The sequence below is a fragment of the Ambystoma mexicanum genome, chromosome 3q, assembly GCF_040938575.1.
Source record: "Ambystoma mexicanum isolate Mex_15411 chromosome 3q, UKY_AmexF1_1, whole genome shotgun sequence".
NCBI lineage: Eukaryota > Metazoa > Chordata > Amphibia > Caudata > Ambystomatidae > Ambystoma > Ambystoma mexicanum.
This window is the reverse complement of record NC_090926.1, coordinates 219815842-219834381: the sequence shown is the minus strand read 5'-3', so window position 1 is coordinate 219834381 and position 18540 is coordinate 219815842.

The following is an 18540-nucleotide window of genomic DNA, read 5'->3' as shown; positions in this document are numbered from 1 at the left end:
CTAACTATCATGAAGAGGAAAGGGACGCGGATGACAGTGGCAGTGAAAGCGATAGCACACTAGCAAAATTAGCCCCACCGGTACGTAGCCCATCCAAGAGGGTCATTCGCAGACCCATCAGATGGATTGAAGAATCCAACTGAACACCGGTGAAGTGTGTATTTAAGGAAGGGGAAGATGTAATGTCCTATCTCCATTGCCATCGCATGTTTAGTCCTCTATCTATGACGGTAGAAGGTGGGCTGCGTCCCACGTGGTGAGAGGCGGGGTTACCGCCTCGGGAAGGCAGTTCGTAGAAATAAAGAAAGCTATTCAGACGTGCCTTGTCTCTGCTCCTGTTTTATTGCAAGCGCCGGCTCGTGATGATTTATTGAGACACAGTCTGCGATCCTTCATGCCCGCTCCACCCACAACACTACGCATGTGTTGCATACAAGGGCTATGTGTCAGTGCCATATGTTATTTTTTCCTAATTTGGATACTGTCTGGACACAAGTGTTGTGTCGGGGTGGTGGCTGTATGGAAAGTCAGGACAGCATCTGGCTAGATGAAGTCGGTCATGCAGTGGTTGTAAAGTAGACATGCAGTAGATGCCTCGTAATCAGCAGGTAACCCGCGCACACGGCTCTTAGATACTCTAGCCTCTAGATCAGAACACTCACATTTTGAGCATGCGCATAGCAGCCCTTTGCCGCTATGCAACGCATGACGCGACTACAAAAGGCAAGTATGCATGCGCCGCTCGCATAACACTATTGCGGACACAGCACACCAACATAGGAAGCTGATGCAGGTAAAACACAGCACAGCAGCGCTGCTCTTTTTCGTTTTCTTTTGCCATTCAGATGGCAACATTTAGCTAGTACAATTCCACAAGCAACTGAGCCGGAATTTTGAGACTATCTCTAGATGGCTACACGCCACAAACCGGCATCTATACAATGAAAGTATGCTAATATGGATGCACGAAAATGACCGTACCGCACTATTGCGGTTTTTCACTAACCAGATAGCTTTGCTAGCCATGATGTTCCGCAATTAACCGAGCAGGGACGTCGGGGTATCTTCATAAGCACCCCAGAAGAATATACGCTACCCACTGGCATTCACTTAGGTAGAGAGTGCCAGCATTAACGGACTAAAATGGCCGCATGGCAAGAGATACAGCCGGCCATTTCTGTCTTCTTTGTTTAAGAGTCACTGAAACAAAATATGACAGATTTCCTTTATTTATTAATTTGCAGCATAACCAGCGTGACACCAGAGCCTAATCACACAGGATTACACTACCAGAGGAGCACAAGAGGCACTTTGAGAGAGAAACGCTGCATCAGTTCTCAACACCTGTAACACTGAGGTAGGACACTTTTTAGCACACACTCCAGGCACTGAAAAAATCCTGTTGAGAGACACCATTGACCTTATTTTATTCCTTACTTTTAGATGTTCCACCTATGGGGCACACCAGTGACACCACTCAGTCCCCTTCTACAGTCCTGAAGACGGCACTAGAATACAAAATCATCCTTTTCTTGCCAGAAACACCACAAGTGTCGACTAGACAGATGTTTTGGTTACAATAACCACATTCTAAGTCACATATTGTACTAACCCTCACCGTGCAAAATATCAATTGCAAATTGTGTATTATATGAATATTGAATATGATATCAATTGCCTAAAACTCCCATACAAGATGGGGTTGAAAATGATCAGATATGTATAACAGCCTTAGTAGGCCTTTTTATGTTACAAAAGATAATAAAATTTGTTAAATAAGCAAATATAAACTTGCTGCTCTCAAATTTATGTACAGATCAAATGCTATGATCGGTTAGATTGTGCTACAAATATTACCGGTAATATAATGACTCCACCTTCTACTTCTGCTCTCTCCTGCAGTCTGTACCTGAGGGGGGCTTTTATGCCTCTCTGCCTCCCTCAGGTGTGAGTCATTACTACTAATAGGGTGTACTTTGTGATCGTGTGCCCCTGCAGGCCTCTTCTTCGTCCCATTACTTTGGGAATAGTGGGACTTTGAGTCCACAATATGAAAATCAATTTTTCTAACAGGACTAAGAATGTTACTTTCATCTCTTCCCTTAATTATATTCCTCAGTGGGATATTATGAGAATTCAATGAGGAACTTGTCTTCACAGAGGAATGAGGATTTTTTAGATTCAATTTGGAGGTATTTAAAGACTTCTCTTTACTAATCCTCTGATAGTCATGAGAGCTTACACCTTTATGTAGGTCTGTGATTTTAAGAGGGGTTTCATTCCTCCTGAATATAAATAATTATGGTTGTTTTTACCCTCATTATGATAGTCATCTTGGGAAATTAACATCTCTCTTTGAGAGCAAGCCGTTATATATTATGGTATCATGGATGCCTTCTACCTAGAGTGAGACGAATACAGTGTCTCATCCAACAGAGTCCTCCCGTTCCCCAGGGGCATTTCTCCTCCCAGGTGATCCTCCCAGCTAACACCACCCCCAGGGTTAGGATCAGAAAGCGTCTGCCTTTCCCTGGCCACCTGGGAGGAGACTTTAAGCAGGGTCACTCTGAGGACTCTGTAGGATTCATCACAAGAGACTCCTGAAGCCAAGAGAAGACTTCTAGATCTTTGCAGGTGTTAGGAGGTCACTTCCACCTTACCAGAGGTTGGGTAGACTCCAGATAGACCAGTAGGAACAGAGAAGCTGAGAAACAGAAGCAGCGAGCAGGACCGCAAATGCTTGCTTCTGGCTAATTGTGGGAGAGCTGGAATACGCCAGGAAGAACCAGTGATTCCACAGAAGGGGATGATTGAAACAGCCCTTGAAAGAATACGTGCAAGTGAACATTGTTACAAAAGGTGAAAAGTAATCAACACAAGAGACTTACAACTGTGTGTATGTGTCCAATACACACGTAAAAGACGTCCTGGCATAATAATATTCCAGGCAGATACGATACCAGAAAACGCTAATGTAAGAGACTATCAATATTGGAAATGTGCACAGAGGCTACATAATAAAGCCCTGGCAGGAGATCATTACAGGCAATTTGAAGGTGTGTTTGATGGTGCAGGAAAGTGCATATGTAGCAAAAGCCCTGTCAGGAGAGTAACCAGGCAGTTTGTAAGCATAAAGAAATCTTTATGTGACAAAGCCCTGGCACGAGAGTTTTACCAGACAGATGAAAGTTGCAAGACTGTTTATTAAAGAAAGTCCCTGACAGGAGAGTACACCAGGTGGATGCTAATTGTGAACATGTGTCTTTACAAGAAAGGTCTCACAGGAACGCATATCAGGCATGAAGGTGAACAGAGTGTAAAAAGAAATGGACTCAAAGAAATCCTGACCAGTGCACACCAGGAAAAAGGCAGAGGAACTATATTAAAGGTGAAAGGAAACCTGGCAGGAGAGTACACCAGGTATACTAACATGACAAAGCACAAGAGTGAAGTTGTTTTATGTGCCAGTCATGTTGATGCTCAAGAGACTGATACTCGTGTATGGAAACCAGAGTGAAGAGAAATCGAGGAGAAGGGAATCACCCCCTACAGCAAGGTACTCTATCCTTTGGAACTTTTGTGTTAGAGTTGCACATTTTCTTTAAAAATATTTTTATTGGGTTTTTGCAATAGTAATAACAGTAACATAAACATGTCTTCCTTCCCCCCACCTACCTCCCTGTGGCAGCTGTACTTTTCCCATTTCTTTAATCTACCCGAGTTCTTCCCCTGCAAACTTCGAGATTTCACACAAAGTTCAAAAGCTGCAGGTTGTGTGGGCACCATTGCTTCATGTAGTCCCCCTGTAGGTATGTCATAAACCCTTACCAATCTTGTTGAAATTTCCCCTTCTGCCTGAACAATAAATGTGACCCACTCCATTGCAAGCAGCCCCCACAATACTTGTAACCAATCCATGCCCATTGGAGGTAGCCTCTGCTTCCAGCGTTTCGCTATGACCTGCCATGCTGCTATCAGCATCATCAAGTAAGCCTTCTTCTGGGTTCTATCGGACAGACTTATACCTGGGTCAAACAGCCCACACATCCATTCCCTGGGGGTCGGGCTGGATCAAACCTGATCATTGCCTTTATCTGGGCATTCCCACCATTAAAAAAAAAAAAAGAATAGTTTTGTATTATCTTTTATAACATTTGCGTACAGATTTGCATATAACCCTTTGCTGTATGGTAACACACTTCCATCGTATAATCTGCTATGTACTTTTTAACTGAACTCTAAACTGTGTCCACCCCCCAACCGCTCCCCTTAACTTAGCCAAATTGTAATATCTAGTAGCAGTGTTGTACTCAGCTGTGTTTATTGCGCATTGTCCACTATGCCCAATTCGAGTGTTTCATTCACGTCTTATCTTGTTCTGTTATGAACAGGCTTAATGTTAGCTCTGACCATTGTGTCAGATCTCCGCCAGGGTGTTGTGTTTGCCCCCTTGCTGCTTGCTTCCACACCTCCGTCTCGGTCATTGTCCATTTTAGTAGTTCCTTCCACCACCTTACTACTGACGCAGCGTTTTGCCAGTATATATGCTAGGTCTTTCAATTTTCCTAGCACCTTTCCATTCTTACTCCTCTGGAAGATCCCTAGTATGCATGCCTCCGGTGATTGGACATCCAGTTCAATGTGCTCTATGGATAATTTGTGTGCAATGTCTTTCCAGAAGTTCGCTATGACTGGACATTCCCAAAACATGTGAAGCATTCCTGCATTTTCCTCCCGACATTTTCGGCAGCTTTGCTTACTTGCTCCTTTAAATTGCGCTATTGTTCTCGGTTTTACGTACAATCTGAGCATTATGTACATTTAAATTTGTTGATATTTAGTATTACCGGAGACTTTCGTGTGATAGTTTACTACCTTTTGCCATTCCTTGTCCGTGAAGTTCTTGTCCAGTTCTGTTTCCGAGCTTGCCCTGGTTTGTAGTTCGCTCTTTGCGTGATTGTTTATGAGTACATCATACGACCTTGATATAACATGTCCTCCCCTCTGAGATATGTATCATTGTTTCTATTACGTCACATTCTATCGTGTCCTCACCTATCGCTGGCCGCCTCCCCTTGATTGTGTTCACAATAGATTGGTATCGGAGGTATTGTCCCTCGTGTATGCCTGTTATGTCCTGTAATTCATTAAAGCTTAACCATGAACCTTCCATTTGCAAGTCTCCTATAGTTAATACCCCATATGTCTCCAAATTGGTTCTCACATTGGCCCTTAGGCCTCTGTTATCTGTTATCACTGCTTCGAGGGGTATTTGTGGGGATATCGGGTCTTTAATCTTACATTTGTTCCAAAATCTGTGCCATATCTGTATGCCTTATTTTACTAAATGTGGGTATTCTTGCGGTACTGTTGGGGGTACCCACAATACCTCTTTTAGGTGTAGGTGTTGTATTGCTGGCTGTAGGAGTATTGTGTCCATTGTGGGTTCATCCGCAAGCCAGTTGACCACGTGCTGCATCTGTCCTGCCAGATAATATAGTTGGAGGGTGCTAAGCGCGACTCTGTGTCTACCTCTTTGCCATAGGTCATTTCTGCACTCTTGTTCGAGTTTGGTAAACAATGGTTTAGGGATATTATATGGGATATTCCCAAAGCAATGTAGGATTCTAGGTAGCGCAATAATTTTCAGTAGTGCTGCTCTCCTCATTACTGACAAAGGTAGCTTCCCCCAAAATGTAATTGAATTTACCAGTCACTTAGTGCTTTTACCGTGTTAAATGTGTGTTCCTGCTTGGGGGTGTGATATATGTCTAAACCTAGATATCTGAAGGTGTCTGTCTTCCATGTGAGGGCCAATTCTGGTAGATTCCCACTGCCCTCTGTAGCTAGATTAGCTAGCGGGAATAGGCAGAATTTGTTCTTGTTGATCGTGATTCCCGACAGCACGCTGAAGTTATCTAGTACTTTTAGTATGTGTTGGAGATTATCTTCTGGGTTTTGCAAGTACAGCAGAGTATCGTCCGCATACATAGATATTACATGCCATCCTCTATCCTGATTCCTGCATCCTGAAATTCTTGCCTCAGGAAAGCTGCTATCGGCTAGATTGCAATTATGTAGAGCATTGGAGACAGAGAGCAGCCCTGTCTGGTTCCTTTCTGTAGTTCCCATCTTTCAGAGTAGATGCCACCCATTTTGGGCCTTGCCAGTGGTTTAGTGTAAACCAGCTTAATCCACTGCATATACTTTGGCTCCACTCCTAGTTTCACCATTGTCGCCTATAGCCAATCGCAATGGATTGAGTCAAACGCTTGCTTTGCGTCTAGTGAAGCCACTCCACAATACTTGTCACTATCATTTGTGCTGGAGATTACGTGATGTAATCTGCGCAGGTTATCGGAAATGTTTCTACCTGGCACGTAAACCGTTTGATCCGGATTAATTAGTTCAGTTATCACTCTCCCCAGCCTATTTGCCAGTAGTGGTGTTAGGATTTTATTGTCCTGGCTTAATAGAGACAATGGCCTGTAGGAGCTACAGTCTGTTGCTTCCTCATTAGGTTTTGGGAGGGGTATTATCACAGCTTCACGCATGCTTCCTGGCAGCGTGCCTGTTTCAAACGCCTCCATTTATACTTTCATCAGGATCGCTGCAAGGCTGTCTGTCTACTCTTTATAGAATTCCCCCGGCAGCCCGTCCATGCCTGGGGTTTTCCCTGAGGGTAACGTTCTGATTATGGCCAATACCTCTTCAGCCGTTATGGGTTCTTCCAACATCTGCGCTTTCTCTGACTCTAGGTGCGGTAAGACTAATGGGTTCTAGCACCTCTTGTATCGCACTACCACTCTCCTCTCTAATGTCCTCATACAGCTCCTTATAATATTCCTGAAATGTGGTGTTCACCTCCCTTTGTGTATTATATACTGTGCCCTCTTTACTCTGGATGGAGTGAAAGAATTTTTTTTTCTGATCATTCTTGCATAACCATGCTAGCAATTTGCCTGGTTTATCCCCTCCCACATCTGTTTTCTCTAAATACTTTGCATAGCTAAATTTGCCCAGCCTGTCCCTTTGTTTTATGCACTCCTGTCTTAATCTGATTTCCTCGCCCGATCCTCCTCTCCCTTGCTATTCTTTTTCTCTACCTCTGCAAGTTGTAGTTCTATTTTGTGCAGTTCTGTGGTGATGGCCTTGCGCACTCCTCCTGCTTGGGCTATCATCTCTCCTCGGCTTACTACTTTATACGTTTCTCATACTGTTCCTATTGAGCCTACGCTGCCCACATTTATCTTGAATAATTCCTCTGTGTGTTTACGCATGTGCTCTTTGAACGCTGTGTCTAACAGTGTTTCGCTACGTAGTCGCCAGTTTGGAATGGCTGGTCTGGGCACTGGTATTACCCATTTGAGTAATAATGGGGAGTGATCCAACAGTACTCTAGCTTTGTATTCTGCTTCCTCAAATTCACTCATGTGTTCCTCCCCGTAAATAAGTAGTCTACCCTTGTGTAAACTTTGTGCGGAGAGTAATAGTGTGAATAATCTCTTCTGTTCGCTGTAAGGTCCTCCAGATATCTACCAGACTAAAGGAATGTAAGAGAGTATTTAGTACTTTCGCAGGTGGTGCCGGTCTTCTGAATTTGTCATCTGACCTGTCAATTCTGGGGTTGAGTGTACAATTGAAATCTCCTCCCCACAATAGTACTTCGTTTTTGTACTGGCCTAATCTTGCGTAAAGTGAGCGAAAGAATGTTGTTGCATCTTGGTTTGGCGCATATGTGTTCACAATGCACATTTCTCTGTTTTCCAGAGTTCCATGAACCAGTACCATTCTGCCTTCATCATCCATTTTAGTATGTAGTATTTTCAGTGGGACTGTAGGAGCCACCCATATTAGGACACCACTGGATTAAGCCGAGTACGTCGACTCTGCTACTACCCCACCCCATTGTTGTGCTAATTTCTCTTGTCTGGCTTTATTGAGGTGTGTCTCCTGTAATATGGTTACTCCTATTTTGTTTCCATGCAAGTACATAATTGTAATGTGCCTTTTCACATGACTGTTCAGACCGTGAATGTTCCATATCACTAGTTTTATAGTACCCTCCATAATGTGTGTACTTAATTGTTTTTAATTGATGCCACTCTTTCAGGCCTTTATTCCTTGTGGTTATGCTTGCTGATGTGGTCCACCTATAAAGTATACAATTTGGCTTCCCTTTCTTCCAGGTGTCAACTCCCCACCCTCCACGCTACCCAACTGTCTCTTCCATAACTTAAACATCCCAGCTATGCGATGCATGCTCGGACGAGCCGCTTCCACTCCCTCCCTTCCCAGTCTTCCGACCAGGTGTTTGGTGCCCAAAGGTTGGGTACTGATAGCGCACCCTAGCAAATATGTATGGGGAAGTTAGGGCGTCTCTGTTTCCAGTGCCAACCTACCTTTAGAATCTGTGTCCGCACAGCTTGTCTTCCTGCTCAGTGGCGTTTGTTCAGTTACGGCTTTGCCACTTCCAATAACGGGGACAGTCTTGATCTTCCAATTAACATCTTCTGACACGCCACATGGGACTTTCGGACGTGTATAATAAGTTACCACAAGGTTTTCTCTTACCAAACTGCCTGTAGTGTCATTCACTGCTTGGTGACATTGCTTTCACATTGTCCAGCCAAGTGCGTCCATGGTGTAGTATCTTCAGTCTGACTGGATAGATTAACATATATTACATCCCAGCTTTTCTCAATCTTTCCTTTGTAGCTATAAAGTGAGCTCTGCACTTCTGTACTTGAAAAGTATGATCTGGGTATATTGCTGGGTATATTGCTAATTTAGCTGAGGCCCTTTTTATGATTCCGCCTGTCCTATAGAATGCCAAAACGTTCTCTCTGTCCTTGTAGTTTAGGATTTTAGCGATGATAGGCCTGGGGGGTGCTTCAGTGGTGGTTTCCTGGTTAAACATCGGTGTGCACATTCCACCGTGAATCCTTGTGTTGAATTCCCTGGGCCCAGTTCTTGTAACAGTAGATTCTCGACATAGTTAGTGTGGTCAGAGCCTTCCATACCTTCAGGCAGCCCAAGTATCCTGATGTTATTCCTTCTAGCCCGTTCTTCTGTGTCTTCCACTCTATCCTTAAGCAATTTTACTCTTTGCTGCAGTATTCTGACATCCGTTATGGCCTGAGAGACCTCCTTGGTGTTGTCTTTCACCTGTGCTTCCAGCTGACCAGTGCATTCTGCCATCTTGTTGCAGCAATCCTACGTCCACCATTACTGCATCAATTTCCCCCTCTAGAGCTGTCTTCAGTGCTGCTATAGCAGCTAGTATCTGTTGGTCTCCTTTTCCCAGCACATCTTCTGTGTTGTCAACCGGGTCCACAGATGTACTGCCACTTGGGCTGTTTTGGCCTTTCATGAATGCTTCCACAGGGGACTGTTTTCCTTTTGCCTAGCTGCCTTTGGTTGCCATTTGCTTTGCCGGTGCTGTTCAACTTTCGTCTCTCTTGGCTTTACTGCTCATTTAATTACTGACAGTCTGAGTCTCTTAGCTGGGGTATCTGCTTGTTTCCTATGACCACTTAACAAAGTGCTGCCCACTCCATTCCCTGCGGGGCTACCCACTCTTGGTGTCCCCCCTGCAACGGGGTGTTATTGTGTAGCTTGGCGTTGGCTGTATTACTTGTAAGTTGGGCCCTTAGTCACCCTCACCTCTTGCTTTGCGCTGTGTCCCAATACTGATTCTGCGACTTTTGTCCCAGTTATGGGTCCGCACCGCTCCAGTGTTGTTTTGCTGGCTTGGGTATGTGCCTGCCAGTGGTCGGTGCATTGTGGTCTCTTTTGCTGAAGCAAACGCATGTATGCCCTTATACTGCTTACGCAATGATGTACCATGTTTGTAAAGTCTGTGCCGCCGTATTTATATGTTGGTCGCTTTGCCAACTTACAGTCCGCCCGCTTAGGCTCACAACCCACCGGCCGTGAATGCTGGTGTGTTTGCTCGCAGCTCTCAAGGGAAAACGCTGAGCGCCTCTGATTGCCGCATCCATACTTCTCCGGTCACCAGCCTGCAAACACCTGGGCGCAGGCAATCCTATTCATGCTGCATGCAATCTACAAGCACTATTGGGCTGCCTTCGCTGTTCTGTGGGTTCACATGCCCACTAATTCTTCCCGGACTGACCTGCGGTTTACTCTGCTCTTCTTTTCAAATCGTTCCTCCTCGAGTTACGCACCAGCGGTCGCCATCTTGGTTGCCTCCGCTTTCCACTGCGGCACGGGTGATACTGGTTGTATCTCGTATCTGCCACGCTAGGAGCCCAGTTTCAGCACACTGTTACAGTCTCTTGCCACTATATGTTTTTCCCCCCTTGGGATGACTTTAGTTTCTTGCTGTTTCGACAGATCTTCAACGGATCAGGAAAGAGCTACTGTGAAGCACATCTTCACTACCTGGCAGTCACACACACCTGCCCTGGGCATTCCCACTATATGTGTTTCCAATCCCCCCTTCCTGAGCACCCACTCCAGCATTCCTGCGTAGTAGTCGTATACATTTTATGTAGATTTACTCAGGTGTAGTGTCACCGCATCATAACCATACACCGGGTTTTATCTCAACTATATTGATCGCATCAATTTAGGGATGTTCCTCCACAGGTTCTCCCAATGGTTAATAGGGATATATCCCCAATGTGTCCTCCCATTGTGTAATGTACCCCCAGTTTGCTGTCATTTCCACCTTCATCATAAATCTATACAGCATGGATATCATCTGCTTGGTGCCTAAGTGTGTAACTGTGAATTTATCAAACTTAGTCAGTTCCCTGCCCGCCGCCTGTTTGACCCCTGGGCTCAACATGCAGTGTCTCATTTGATAGTATCCCAGTCTGTCCTCTGGAAGCTCTATGCATTGCTTGCAGTCTTCAAACATGGTATTGTCGATCCCTACACCATATCCCCCAGCTTTCTGCACCCCACCCTGTGTCATTGCTTGAATGACCACTGCGCCACCCGGATGCAAATTGCGAATTCCCAAAAGTGGAGTGAAGGGGGACGGGCATGACGACAGAGCACCACGCTCTAACAGTCAGTCAGTCCCATGTGTCAAATACCACTGCTATTACCTGGCTCGAGTGCACGTTTTGGTGCCGATCTTGACTATTCAGCCAGAAGATCTTCTCCAAGGGCTTCCTACCACCGCTCTGTCCATCCTCACTCACGGTTTAGAGGTGTCTCCAGAGAACCATTGCCATACCACCCTCAGTTGTGCTGCCTCATAATATTTTATAAAATGTATGAGACCCCCACCCTCTCTTGCCCCTATGAGCCATCAGGGTCCCCAGTGCTAGTTGCGAGTGTTTATTCTGACAGATACATTTAGAGACTAGCCTATTCAGTGCCACGAAGAAGGAGAGCAGAACCCAAATCAGCAGAGCCTGAAAGTGGTTTAGAACCCTCAGTATTGTAACCATTTACATAATTGCAAAATGGCCCAAACACGATATCTGCAAAGGGGTCAATTTTTCTAGGTCTAACTTAACCTGTTGTAGTACATCAGGGTAATTCCTGTTGTATATCTGTGTTATAGTCCCTGCGATATTCACCCCTAAATACCTCATGCTTGTCTCTGCCACCATAAAGAGGGAGTATAGAACCGAACACTTTTCCCCGGAATGGGCTAGTCACAGAAGTTCCGACTTCTACATAATAATTTTAAGTCCCGCTATTTGTTCCACCACTAATGCTGTTATTGCTGATTCTGGGTCTGTTAGCGCCATCAAGCCATCGGCAAATGCGGCAAACTTGCGCCAAATGGTACGTCCTACACCGCCGGGGTATGATATGATATGATATGGCATTTATAACGCGCCTATACACAAGTGTTTCAAGACGCGACGAGGCAGGGGAGGGGAACAAGGGGACATACAACAATCCTACTAGGCCAGGTTTCATTCGGATCGCTCAAGTGCGTGGGAAGGGAGGAAAGGAAAGTGTAGTACATGGGAGTAGATAATAACAATAAATAAAATATCAGCCAGCAAGTGGCAAGGGTAAGTGCGGACATCAGCTATCGAGGTCTGGTGGGCAGACTGTAGGGATACAGAACAGTCCCAGAGTGCGGGGGTTGCCAGGTGTGCAGTGCAGGTGTGTGATGCTGATAGGAGAGGGACCTGGGCCCGGGATCAGAAGGGTGTCCAGGTAGCCAGTGCAGTACCGGTTTCAGCCAGGAGGCCAGCAGTCGAGAGGAGGAGAGAAAGCAGAAGCAAAGCGAAAGGTTTTGAGGTGCTTCCGGAACCAGAGATGATTCTCCTCAAGTTCAAGGTAGGCGGGGAGGCTGTTCCAGAGGGAGGCACCAGCGGAGGAGAGAGATCTACCACCAACTCGTTGCTTGTAGAAGCGAATGACCCTGAGGGAGTTGGAGGCAGATGAGTGAAGAGCTCTAGAAGGAAGATATTTAGGAAGAGCGAGTTGGAGGTATTGAGGCCCCCAGACCGCAGAAGGCCTTGTGGGCGATGCAGAGGGTTTTGAACTTAATCCTCGCAGCCACTGGGAGCCAATGCAGAGATTTCAGTCCTAGAGAGAAACGATCCCTGGGCTTGAGGCCAAGGACAAGTCTCACAGTCCTGTTCTGGATGAGTTGCAGAGGGCGGAGAGTAGAGGCAGGCAGATTTAGAAAGAGGTTGTTGCAATTGTACAGCCTAGAGAGAACCAGAGCTCTGGAGACACTAAGCTTCTAGGGGAAGAAGAGGAAAGGTGCAGCTGGTAGTGTGACTTCTTGGAGATGTCAGAGATGTGAGGAGAGAAGAAGAGTGTGGAGTCGAAGATGACCTCAAGGTTTTTGGCTTTGCAGGTGGGAGCGGGAAGAGGACCAAGAGAGGCTGGCCAGAGAGCAACAGGAAAGGAGGGAGCAGGTGTGCACACCACTCCTGGATAGCAGACAGACAGTCAGAGATGAGGGAAGGAGAGGAGGAGGTATAGGGTAAGCCTGAGCTTCTTGAGCAGGGGCTCCAGATATATCCCATACAGTAGCGGAGATAGCGGGTATCCCTGCCTTTTGCCGCGTTTGAAGGGGATAGATCAGGAGAGGTGGCCATTGATGGACAGTCGCATTACCGGGTGTCCATAGTTGGTTCTCACCATCTGCACGAATCCTGCCCCAAGTCCCATTTGTGTTAAAATGGTAAATAAGAATGGCTACTCAACCGAGTGAAATGCTTTTTCAGGTTTACCAGACAAGACTACTTAGTGACAAGACTACTTAATACCCTTTACCAAGAAGGATTTCCTTTGTATACTTAATCTCTCTTTCACCACACAGAGCAACATTACCTCTCTGAGCACACACCCAGAAATATCCTGTCAGCTGATACCAGAAAGGTATATCCTCATCTGTTCTAGTGGTCATTTCTCAGCTTCTGGGTACTTATCTCTTCTGTTATTTCTGGCAGACGCATTGAGACCGACCTCCCAGGGATCTTCCAATCAAGACATTGGTGAATCAAGAACAATCCGAAGTTCCACAATCTCAAATCCAGCCCGCAGGGTTTTTTCCCCCAGAGGGTATCCCTGGGAACTCTGCTTCCCCCTGTTCCTGTTTCTTAGGCGGAGGATGGTGGAGCTTTCAAGGGGATTTTCCTAACATCCGAGTACTGACATCTGATTCAGGTTAGTGAACCTCTGTATGTTTTCTCGTTTTTATGACAGATAGTGACACCCAGAAAGCAGAGGTCATAGATCAGATACATCAGCTTATGGCTGCTATGCGGTCTCTGAATCAGGAGGTACAAGGGCTGAAACAAGAAAATGTATATCACCTCCAACAAGTAGCCGTGTTTCTCTGAATCCCAGTGGAAAATATGAAGGAAGCCCTCATAAATTGAAGGAGTTTCTGGACTGTTGCACTGTTCAGTTCGCTTTCAAACCTCATTTTTTCCCAACAGACAAGGATAAGGTAGGATTTGTTGTTTCTCATCTCGCTGGTGCTGCCTTGGCATGGGCACACCCTTAGTGAAAACCGGTAACCGCATACTTGATTCCTATCCTGGCTTTGTTAACAGTTTAAAGTCCTTGTTCAGCAGACAAGAAATTACTATTTCATCTCAGGAAAAACTAATGCATCTCCAACAAGGAGCACAATACCTTTTGACGTATGTGACAAAGTTCAAATAGTTGTCAGCAGAAACGGCATGGCCGGACGATGCATTGTTAACCCTAATCCGGCGGGGCCTTAACAAAGACCTAAAAGATGAGGTATCCAGAGTCCACCGACCCGCAAACCTTGCAGATATGATTACCTTGACCTTACAGATGGATTACCGGCTCCAGAAACGACACCAGAAATGAAGAAGAGGAAGAACACAGCGCTCAAGACCTTAAGGACTATTCAGATCCCCTAAAACAGTTCCCACTGAAGGGCTGATGCAATTAGGAACAACCCGAGGTCTCCTCACGACCGAAGAAAGAGAACGCAGATGTTCCCAAGGAATATGTATGTATTGCGGGGATTCCACAAATCTTGTCAGAGAATGTCCCGTGGCCCCTCCTAGGCGAAATGAATAATGAATCTAGAAGATCAGGAAACTACTGAGTCCCGTTGTAAGGGGAACTGCAACACAGGACTTAGGAAAGGGTTCCTCATATTCACCTATGTTATCCCAGAACACCGGAATCACTGAAACTCCCATGGTAGTAATCCTTCTGAGACTCTTTGTACAGGATCAAGAAGTTCAGAACATTCCAGCCCTCGTAGATTACGGGGCGGCGGGAAATTTCATTGATGATCAATAGTCCAAAAGTAAAGGAATCAGAAGGGAGCACAAGACAATACCAATACCCGTTCAGGGGGTCAATGGAAGTCCCCTGGTATCTGGTCCCATCAAGGAACAAACCTTACCTCTCATATGTCGTATCTCCTCGCACAAAGAAGTCATTTGCTTTGACCTTATTAAAGATGCCCACTTTCCTATCATTTTAGGATTACCCTGGCTACGTCTCCATAATCCTTTCATTAATTGGACAGCAGGCACACTCTTCCTGGGTTCTGAACATTGTGTCACTCATTGCCTATCTCATGGTTCAGTTGGAGTACATACAGTACCTTCGGGATCCAATCCAGGACCTTTCACCCTTTTGAATCATCTGAGCGGCATTCCCGAATGTTATGCCCAATACACCCAGGTAATTTAGGTTCACAGTTTTCGTCTCTTCCACCCCATCGAGGAGACGACTGTCGAATTGAATTACTTCCTGATCATCCTGCCCTTTTCGGATGCATGTATATACTTTCGCAAAGGGAAAAGGAGGTGCTCAAAGAATATCTTCATACCAACTTACAAAACAGACTTATTGCCAAATTCACATCGCCAGCAGCGGCCTCCCTATTCTTTACCCCCAAGAAGAACACAGATGAATTAAGACCATGCATAGACTTTAGGGGACTCAATAGGATTACAGTACCCGACAGATACCCCATGCCATTAACCCAGATTTCCTCGAGGCCGTTACTGGAGCCACCATCTACACTAAATTAGACTTATGAGGGGCCTACCACCTGATTAGAATAGCTCCTGGGGACAAGTGGAAGAAAGCCTTTAGGACACCCTTTGGGCATTATGAATATTGTCTTATGCCGTTAGGCCTTTCCAACGCTCCCGCTGTATTCCAGCATTTTATGGACCACCTATTCGCTGATATCCTTCTACATTTTGTAGTGATCTACTTAGACGACATCCTTGTATTTTCTGCCAATGAAACATAACATCACTGACATGTTAGTTTAGTTCTGGACGGATTACAAGCCTATCACCGAAAAATGTGAATCACACTCTTCCAAGGTCAAGTACCTTGGTTATGTTCTGTCAGTGCAAGGTATCTCAATGGATCCTGCCAAGATTTCTGCCGTTCTTGATTGGCCTCCCCCTTCAGCCATTAAAGAAATTCAATGATTCGTTGGCTTTGCCAACTTTTATCAGAAATTAATTCCATATTTCCCAGAGATTATCCGTCCTCTCACCCAGCTTCTCAAAAAGAATACTCTATTTTTGTGGGACTCCCAGGTCTAGTAGTCCTTTGAAGAACTGAAGAGACGATTTACCTCTGTGCCCATCCTGAGAACCCCAGACCAAAGCAAAAGATTTATTTTGGAAACAGACGCCTCTCATTAAGCCGTGGGGGCCGTTCTGCTGCAAGAAAAACCTACCGGAGGAAAAGCCCCGGTTGTATATATGCCTAAGACATTTAACAACTCAAGTAAACTATTCCGTTCTTGAAAAAGAACTCTTGGCCATCAAAAGGGCATTCGAAGAATGGAGACATCTCCACCTGGGATCACTTCACCCCATTGAAGTCCGGATGGACCACCAAAACTTGAAAGCCCTCCAATATGCACAGACTACTAATAGTAGACAGGCCCGTTGGGCCCATTATTTCTCGCCGTATAACATACTTTTCACCTTTCTGCCCGGGCGCCTGACTCTTCCTGTTGATGCTTTATGCTGTAAAGACCACCCAACCGTAAGTTTCCACCGTGAGAGAATCTTCCCTAAGTCAGTCTTCCTCCAGGTAGTCACAGATTTCCTTCAAAGGGTTAGACAATCTACGCAAAATAATCAAGCAGACTGTAGGGAGCTTTCACGGACCCACCAGTTAACTTGTGAAAGAGGTTATTATTTCTTTGGTCACCGAGTTTTAATCCCTTCCGCAGATCTAAAAAAGGAGGTTTTACATATGAGCTGTGACTCTCGAGTGGAAGGTCACAGAGTGGTGTCCACCATGATGGAACTCATTAAAAGTCATTTTTGGGGGCCTTCGTTGGCAACAGATGTACACGATTATGTATCGTCGTGTACTACATGTCTTCAGTCCAAGACCCCTAGGACCTTTCCTTTGGGGCTACCGTCTCACATGCCCATCCCCGTGAGACCTTGGCAAGTGATATCTACCGATTTTATTGTGGATCTCCCTCCTTCAGAAGACTGCACAGCCATCATGGTGACCATAGACTATTTTATAAGACAGCTCACTTCATCTCACTACCTGGTGTACTGACTGCAGCCCAGATGGCCCAAATCTTCTTTAGAGACATATTTTCACGCCATGGCTTGACCAACACTATTGTGTCTGATAGGGGTTCTCAGTACACCTCACGATTTTGGCAAAAACTATGCTCACTTCTTGACATTCCGAGAGCCCTGAGCTCGGGGTTTCCATCCACAAATGAACGGGCAGACTGAGCATCTGAATCAAACACTAGAGGGATATCTGTGATGTTTTGTTTCTGCAGCTCAAGATGATTGGGTGGAACTCCTACTCATGGCAGAGTTTGCATATAATAACACACCTAACTCAGCTTTGAGGACCAGCCCATTTCACTGTTCCTATGGTTTCCATCCTTCCTGTGTCTTTACTACGTTACCCACCTCCACTCAGTTTCCTGGTGTAGACGCATTACTATCAGACATTCAACGAGGGCATCTGACTGCACGTCGGGCGCTGCAAGAAGCACAGGATCGCGCCAAGTATTATGCCGATCGAAGAAGATCACCTGCTGCCGTTTTCTCTGTCGGGGACTCCATCTGGCTGGTGTCCCGTTTCCTCCCTCGTCATCTGGTGCCATCCAAGTTGTCCCCTCATTATTTTGGGCCCTTTGAGATTCTACAGTTGATGGGCTCTGCAGCGTTTAGTCTACGGCTTCCCCCTTCTTGGTCCCGGATACATCCAGCCTTTCATTTATCCCAGATCAAGCCAATGGTTCATGATCGCTTCCAGCGGGGTTTGGCCTCACATCCTTTTCCCGTGATTATGTCTACTGGGACTGAGTTTGAGGTTTCCAACATCTGCGATTCTCTGTATTTCAGAGGCAGACTCCAATATTTGGTGGATTGGAAGGGGTATTCTCCTGCAAACAGGTCTTGGGAACCTGCTTCCGAGGTCCATGCTACCCGGTTGGTCAGGCAGTTCTATCGGCTCCATCCCGGTAAACCGGGTTGTCCGCCTCTGCGAGGGGGGGATACTGTTACATCACACTACAGGCGCTGGTCTTGGTGGCACTGTGGGTGAATCAGATATACTGTGTCATCTGTAGTCCTTCCCAAGATGACAGCTAGGAAGCACCGTTCTCTTTGTTTACAGCGTGCCGGTATAGGCCGTTCTGTGTCCCCGCCCCCATCTGATCACATGACGGTATATCTAATGCCTGAAGTACAGCCACAGTGCGTCGCTACTCTCCAGATAGACGCATCGTAAGTACGCTAACTAGGGAAGATTGTTCCTACTTTCTTTCTCTTCACCCCAGTCCTTTTACAGAATTCTTTCTTCCATAGCAGCGCGAACGCAGCGACTGAGTCTCCCAAATGCTTTTTCGCTTGTGCTTGTGTTCCTTCAGACGACGTTTCATTTCTGCAGCTGCAGGAAAGCCTGTGCCTGCGGCTGCCACCTAGATTACCTTCCGTGTATCTAATTCACGGTAAGAATCGTTTTTCAACCTCCGGTCATCTTCTTATCGTGGCGGCTCCTCGCCCTCATTGTATTCCGTTTCTTCCATTAAAACAGACTGGTCTGCAAACACGTCACAATCCAGCCATT